At 47.2% G+C, this 8358-nt stretch overlaps 1 protein-coding gene across 1 annotated transcript in view; it reads right to left on the bottom strand.

Moving 5' to 3' along the window:
• LOC132567242 (zinc finger protein 91-like) overlaps window positions 1-8358 on the bottom strand; it is a 257261-nt gene that overhangs the window by 216984 nt on the left and 31919 nt on the right.

Genomic DNA, 8358 nt, shown 5'->3' with positions numbered 1-8358 from the left:
ATATAAATCCAATATCTTCTATCTTCTTCTTCTTCTTTCCCCAAACTATTTATTTGGTTTGTTTATTTATTTATTTAGGTAATTTATGTTCCACCTTTCCCAAGTACGTGCTCAGGGTGGATAACGGGGGGTGACAATTTAAATGTCCATTTAGAATAAGATCAGTATAAAACAATAAGTTATAAAATCAAACCAGTATAAAACAATAAATTGTAACAATTATAAATAGATTATAGATATGTTATCGATGACAGCTCGGTTGGGTACATAAAACATACTGGAGGTCTAAAAACAGTAATTAAAATAAAGGGTAATATCGCAGCTGAGGTGACCTCGCAGTATGGGCCAGCCAATGGGATAGGATGCTCACCGCCTCAACCAAAGGCCTAGCGGAATAGCTCTATTTTGCAGACTCTGTGGAAAGGTAGGAATTCAGTGAAGGCCCAGTTATCCATATGAAGCTGATTCCACCAGGTCGGGGCCATGACCCAAAAGGTCCTGGTTGAGGCAAGTCGGACATCCTTCGGGCTAGGGAAAGTCAGCAGATGTTGTGAGCTGGATCGTAATTATCTTTGGGGGCATATATGGGGAGAGGTGATCCCGTAGATATGTCAGTCCCAGGCCATGTAAGACTTAAAATGTCTGAACTATGTAAAACTTAATCATTCAAGAGGGCTTCTTTACCAAAGCAATAGGGTAGCACTGTACAAATGGCTTCACAAAGTTATCTGGCTGAATTATTGGGGGCTACTTTAGAGGGTATATCTGAAGGTAAACTGGAGCCCAGGATAAAGTGACTGGAAAGGGCTTCCCCATTAGAACCCACCACTCTTTAACCACCACACCAAGCTGGTGTGCCTGAGAAGGTCATGAAGACTCTCACACTCTCGGCTTTCTGCAAACTATGTAAAACTTAATTATTCAAGAGGGCGTCTCTACTCAAGGAATAGGGAAGCACTGAACAAAAGGCTTCACAGAGTCACTTGGATGAATTTGGGGTCTATTTTGCTGTAAGTGGGTATCTTGTTGTGTAATTTTGCATCATTTATTGGGTATTCTTAAGAGTAATGCTTTCCTTCAATACGGTTTTCTCCTAGCTCCACCCCCAAAGTCCCCAGATATTTCTCGAGTCAGACTTGGCAATCTTACCCCAGGAGTTGTGCAGCTGAAGGCGGGCAGGCTCGGTGGAAAATGGGGGAGGAAGAGGAGGAGAAGAGGGGAGGACACTTCCTCAAGAGGAGGAGCAGCTGCAGCAGACGAGCGCCGGCCCTGGGGTGCGGGAAGGGAAGGATGCGGCTGCCCTTTACCTGCCCCTCGCTGCTGCCATCCCGGGGAAACGAGCCGGGTGGAAAAAGCAGCGCCAAGTTTCCCCCTCTCTAGCGCTGGTGCTGCCCCTCCCACACCATTTTTTTTACTCTTGCCTCAAAAAATATGTAGGTCCAGCCCTGGGAGGATGGCCTGGCTTGCTCCCCCCTCCCATCTTCTACAGGGGTGGCCAATGGCAGCTCTCCAGATGTATTTGCCTAAAACTCCCATCTGCCCCAGCCATTGGCCATGCTGGCTGGGGCTGATGGGAGTTGTAAGCAAAAACAACTGGAGAGTTACCATTGGCCACCCCTGCACCAGATCGTCTTGCAAAGCTTGCGGACCCCCCCCCCCCACCCCAGCAAGCGCCGCAGGAACCCCCCCCCCCCAAAAAAAACCTTTAAGGTATTTCCCACCCAGGAGTTGGCAACCCTAGTAGGGGGTGGCAGGTTCCCCCCCCCCTTTCTCTCTCTCTATATATATGTATTGCGATAGATTTGATTTTATTGAATCTTATCAATGCAAAGGGAGCATAGGGAAAATAAATAATAAAAATATAAATCTATCTTAAAAGGTAAATATAGTCTCCTGTGCAACCGACAGTCATTTCTGACTATGGGGTTAGGTCACATCACAACTTTTTTTGTTGTTGTTCAGTCGCACAGTCGAGTCTGACTCTTTGTGACCCCATGGACAAAGTCACGCCAGGCCCTCCTGTCTTCCACCATCCTCTGAAGTCTGCTCAAATTCATGTTAGTTACATCGCTGTCCAGCCATCTCCTCCTTTGCCGTCCCCTTCTTCTTTCCCAGCATCAGGATCTTCTCCAGGGAGTGCTCGCTTCTCATTTGGTGGCCAAAGTATTGGAGCTTCAGCTTCAGCATCTGACCTTCCAGGGAACAGTCTGGGTTGATTTCCCTTAGGACTGACTGATTGGATCTTCTTGAAGTCCAAGGGACTCTCAAGAGTCTTCTCCAGCACAACGTTTACAAGTATCCAATTTAGATCACTGGATGCATATAACAAACAATTTACAAAAACAATACATAATATGCTAGCTATTAAGAAATAGCCTACAATTCCTACCTTCCCGAAGGTAGGACCAGAACCCATGGGTTGAAATTAAATCAAGAGTTTCCGGTTCAACACTAGGAACAACTTCCAGACTGTTAGAGTGATTCCTCAGTGGAACAGGCTTCCTCCTTGGGAGGTGCTGGGCTCTCCTTCCTTGGAGGTTTTTAAACAGAGCTCTGACAGCAAATGAAGATCCTGTGAATTTAGGAGGAGGTGTTTGTGAGTTTCCTGCATTGTGCAGGGGGTTGGATTAGATGACCCTGGAGGTTCTTCCAACTCAATGATTCTATTACTTACTTAGAGCATCAGGTCGGAAAAGGATTCAAACGCCTCCCCACCCCTCCACCCCCAACACGTGGGGAGATCCGAATGCCTGTCTTCGGAGACCCAAAGGACTTCCTGGGGAGGGAGTTTCCCGGGCTTCGTTTGCTTGTCCGCTTGACCCTCACCCCACCCCTTGCACTTTGTCTCCGCCCTCCCCCTCCTCGGCCTCTCTCGCAAACAGCGCGGCTGTTTTAACTCTTTCGCGGCTGCAGAGCTCCGGGAAAAAGGCTCCCTTCCCTTCCCCTAAAGAGTCTAGGGTTGCCAATCCCCAGGTTAACAAATTGAGCAGCTAAAAGAGAAATACATTGGATAGTGATGTTCTTCATCACTATCCACTGTATTTCTCTTTTAGCTGTATGGACACACTCAAACAGGGATATTGGTTGTTTATCCCGTTACATATATTGAACCCATCTCCCACTATATTTTAATGTATTTTTCTCCTAATGACAAACTATATGTATGTTGCATGTTTAAAGGTGGGTTAGTTGGATGGGAAAACAGAGATAGAAATTCCTTCCTTTTGGCCCAGGTTTATAGCAATAAAGTCATTGACAAACACAGGCACATTTTGACATACTACTGTTTTGTTGCTTTCACATGCTCATGCCACTCAGATCAAAGGTTTGTTCAATTTGTTAATTTCACTATTCTGTCATTGGATCTTATATTTGTACCATTTTACATTCTAAACCACTGCCTACCAGATAATTTTACATTTCTGTCATTGGATCTTAAATCTGTACCATTTTGCATTCTGAGCCACTGCCTACCAGTTATGTATGGCTCTGCTCACTGTGCCAGATTTCTCGTCTGATGAAGTGTGCTTAAGAGCACACAAAGGCTTATGTTCAAAATAAAACTAAGTTGGTCTTAAAGGTGCCACTTGACTCCTGTTTTGTTCTACTACTTCAGACCAACACGGCTGCCTACTTGGATCTATCTACATGAATGGAGTCAACTAAATAATTATATATTTTAGAAAGCAAACATTTCTTGCCAATGCCCTCCTCTTTAAGCAGGACTTCAAATGACGTCAATTTATATCTAATGGTTTCTTTCCTCCGAAGAGAGCGAACCATATTCTGAACTTGAAGGTATTGATACCAATTGATATTACCTCCTAATTTCTCTTCTGCTTGTTCCTTAGTAATATTATTATTCTGTTGAATCCAATTCTATCCAACCCCTTAATCCCCCACGGATGGCTAGAGCTAGCCTTAATGAATTGTGGGGACCAATATTGGTTAAAAAAGCTACATATTAGAGAAATACCAGGCGCAATCCACCTCCTTAGCATATCCCATATTCTTAATGAAGTTTCCAGGAAGGGATTTGCTGGTATAGAATGTGATCTCTTCTGACGTTTAGACCAAAAAGTTCCCCCTTTACTGTCACCCAAGGCAGCTGGCCAGAGGTGCGCAAACAGGAGGCAGTGGGGAAGGTTAAGAAAAAGGGGGGCTGCGTGAAAGCTGGGTCTAGATCAGGGGTGGCCAAACTGCGGCTTGGGAGCCACATGCGGCTCTTTCACACATATTGTGCGGCTCTTGAAGCCCCCACCACCCTGTTGGCCAGCATGGAGAAGGCATTTCTCTCTTCAAATGACTTCTCCAAGCCGAGCCAGCCAGCAGCTTGGAGAATGTATTTAAAGTTGAAGTTGCTTTCTTTCTATCTCTTCCTCCCCCTCCCTCCCCCATCTATTTTCCTTCCTTCCTCCCTTCCTGATATGTGGCTCTCAAACATCTGATGTTCATGTCTTGTGGCTCTCAAACATCTGACATTTATTCATTGTGGCTCTTACATTAAGCAAATTTGGCCACCCCTGGTCTAGATGATTTTAAAGGGACCCTCATGAATGTTTGCAGTGCCATCTGTAGCTATGGCCACAGTCTGTGACTGGACAGTGAATATGGGTCACAAAATGCAAAAATTGAAAGGGGGGAAAAGATGAAGAATGAAAGCTTATACCAGAAATAAAACATTGAGCAGAGGTCCATCAGTGGCTATTAGCCACAGTGTGTGTATATATATAATTTTTTTGGCCACTGTGTGACACAGAGTGTTGGACTGGATGGGCCATTGGCCTGATCCAACATGGCTTCTCTTATGTTCTTATGTGACACAGAGTGTTGGACTGGATGGGCCATTGGCCTGATCCAACATGGCTTCTCTTATGTTCTTATGTGACACAGAGTGTTGGACTGGATGGGCCATTGGCCGGATTTAACATGGCTTCTCTTATGTTCTTATGTGACAGAGAGTGTTGGACTGGATGGGCCATTGGCCTGATCCAACATGGCTTCTCTTATGTTCTTATGTGACACAGAGTGTTGGACTGGATGGGCCATTGGCCTGATCCAACATGGCTTCTCTTATGTTCTTATGTGACACAGAGTGTTGGACTGGATGGGCCATTGGCCGGATTTAACATGGCTTCTCTTATGTTCTTATGTGACAGAGAGTGTTGGACTGGATGGGCCATTGGCCTGATCCAACATGGCTTCTCTTATGTTCTTATGTGACACAGAGTGTTGGACTGGATGGGCCATTGGCCTGATCCAACATGGCTTCTCTTATGTTGCTGGTCTTAAAGGAACCACGGTAGTCAAGCTTTACTCTTTCTCCTGCACAAGCACTCCCTTTCATTTTTGCCTTCTCTCCCCCTCCCATTCTCCCAAAAGAGGAGTGCACAGCCAATGCAGGCATGTGAGGCTTTGTTTGGATCTCTCTCACATGAAGTAGGAACCAGGAAGAGCGAGCTGGGCAAAAGCCAGCTGCAAAACAGTGGCGGCGGCAGCCCCAGCAAAGGGAGCAAGAGAGCACGTTGCTTGCAAGAAGGATCTGAGGCCTTAAGGATACCGATCTACCCTGCAGGCCGTATCTTTGAAATTCCTGGGCTAGAATCTGGGAGACTCAGGTTCAAATGCCCTTCTGTGTTCACCTTGAAGATCAAGAGCAGTGGGGCAGGGCGCATTCTCCTCTGAGTTGCGTCTCCCTTACAAAGGAAGCCTGGCTTGGGAGAAGCTGCACAGATGTCCCGCCCAGCTGCCTTTCCTTGAAGGTGACTGCAGCCCGGACTTCTGAGCAGCACACCTAGTGACTTCCAGAATCAGTGCTCTCGCAAGTGAACGATGGATGGGGCTTTGGGGAGGAACTTTAAAACTCGGAGGGAAAGTTCTACGATGGATGTTCAGGGAAACACTCGTTCAAAAGTACTCTTGGGAACTGCAGGGCAACTCCAGGACAGCATTTTCGTTGCCCATTCCAAAAAAATAAAAATAGAAGACTTTTAGAAATCGCAAAGCAAGACAGAAGCAGCAGCGATATGCAATGTAAACAATTGCTTTTAAATATGCACAGACAGGATTTTTTGTTGTGTAGAAACAGCCAAGGAGATATGAAAGGAAGGTAGACGGACATAGGCTATAATCACGCATGTTAAACAAAGCAGTTTCAAAGCACTTTCCATCTGGATCTTGCCAGTTCACACAGTAAACTCGTTAGAAAGTTCACGGTTGTAAATTTTGAGGTAGAGGCACCAAATTTGCAACATAGCATCTGGCGCCTCTCCTCAAAACACCCTTCAAGTTTCAAAAAGATTGGACCAGGGGGTCCAATTCAATGAGCCCCAAAAGAAGGTGCCCCTATCATATTGCCAATGAAGGGAAGGCATTTAAAAGCACAGTCCCTTTAAATGTGATGGTCATAACTCCCTTCAGAGCTCAACTGTGCTGGTCACAACTTTGCTCCTGTCTCCACCCTGATTCCTCCTACCTCCAAAGTCTCCTGATCCCATGCCCAAAGTCCCCAGATATTTCTTGAACTGGACCTGGCAACCCTAATTGAAAGAGCACTATTTAGTGTGTGTGATCACTGCCTCTCTCTCGGCTTGGCTTCGCGAACGAAGATTTAAGAAGGGTGCAATAGTCCACGTTTGCTGCAGGCTCGCTGGTGGCTGGCAATAGTCCACGTTTGCTGCAGGCTCGCTGGTGGCTGACAAGACCAATGTGGGACAGGCAGGTCCAGCCACAGCGGCTGCAGGGAAAAGTCTGATTTAGGGTTGGTCCTGTAGCAGTGCGATTCTTCCTCAATCTCCTTTTGTCCTCAAGACCAGCTATGCGTGTGTTCTCAAAGGAAGAGACAGCCTGGTGGATGGTGTGCCTCCATGCTTTGCGATCTGAGGCTAGGTCAGACCACTGGTGATGGTTGATGTGACAGGTGCTAAGGGATTTCTTCAAGGAGTCCTTGTACCTCTTCTTTGGTGCCCCTCTATTTCGATGGCCGGTGGAGAGTTCGCCGTACAGGGCAATCTTGGGAAGGCGGTGGTTTTCCATCCTAGAAATATGCCCTGCCCAGCGCAGCTGCGTCTTCAACAGCAGTGCCTCGATGCTGGTAACCTCTGCCCGCTTGAGGACTTCAGTGTTGGTCACAAAGTCACTCCAGTGGATGTAAGACAGAAATACAAAGATACAGAGAATGAAGAAAAAGAACAGAAGGGAGGTAGAAAAATGAGGGGGGGGGGAAGGAGTGAAAGCACAGGTCATTTTGTAGAAGAGATGCCAGAGCTCACTGGCACAATTCATTTGCATAACTTTATTTTATTTTTATTTTATTTATTTATTCGATTTATATCCCGCCCTACCCCACCGAACTTTCCATATACCACGCATCCCTGACATCTTCAGAAGGTGTACTAAATTATATTAGCTCAGCATCTATTCTAACATGCTGCTTGAATTATAATTGTCATCTTACTCCCATCAGTAAGACACCCAGTCACCCTCTCCTCCTCCTCCCTTTCTTCCTCTGCCCGTCCGATGCACACTCCATCCCACCCCCCCAGGTGCCGCGCCAAGACGCCCACCCACCCCTACTCCTCCTCCCTTTCCGTCGCCACCTCCCGCACAATCATAGAGCTGCGCCGGAGCCCTGCCAGCCCCGATGCGGCATGCATTGGGTGGGCGGCAATGGGAAGGGATGGGAGGAGGGGGCGGGTGGGCGTCGCGGCGGGGTGGGACAGAGTGTACATCGGACAGCGACGGAAGAGGGGGCGCCTCAGAGCAGAATGGGGGGTGGGACGCGGTGCAGGAAAGGATGGGCGGTGGCAGGTGCTCAGAGGAGGCAAGCAAACTAGGCACTTGCCTGGGTCACCGGGAGGGGGGCAGTTTGGTGTCCCCACCCTTCCGGCGCCCTAGGCAACTGCCTCGTTTGCCTAGCGGGCGAGGTAGCCCTGGCCGCCACTCTGCTAAGGGCCTGAGTGGAAGGGTCCAGAGCACCTACCCAACTCACATCTCTTCCTTATTAACAAATACCTTTTAACTGTGACCAAGGAGATGTGAGGACACAGGCAGTTTAAAAACAGATTTATTATAAGTGTTCAAACAATAAGAGAGTAGTGAAGACTTTGAGTGCCACAGTGAATAAAGAAACAGTAAAGGTTGGTGCAAAGAAATAAACACCCCCAACCTATCTATACATCCCCTTCCTCTAATACCAGAATTCACCACCTCCTTAGGGTGAGGGATTTCTCTACAGCTGCACCCCCCTCCAGACCAGCCTCAGCAGAGAGAACAACCTCTCTTTCCAGCCAAACATATTCATGCTTTTCTCTCAGGTCTCACCCCTTCTTGGGCTCCTTTTCCCTCAAAAACCCTGCC

Source organism: Heteronotia binoei, chromosome 2, assembly GCF_032191835.1.
Source record: "Heteronotia binoei isolate CCM8104 ecotype False Entrance Well chromosome 2, APGP_CSIRO_Hbin_v1, whole genome shotgun sequence".
In the NCBI taxonomy this organism is placed as follows: domain Eukaryota; kingdom Metazoa; phylum Chordata; class Lepidosauria; order Squamata; family Gekkonidae; genus Heteronotia; species Heteronotia binoei.
This window is presented reverse-complemented; position numbering and strand designations above follow the sequence as displayed.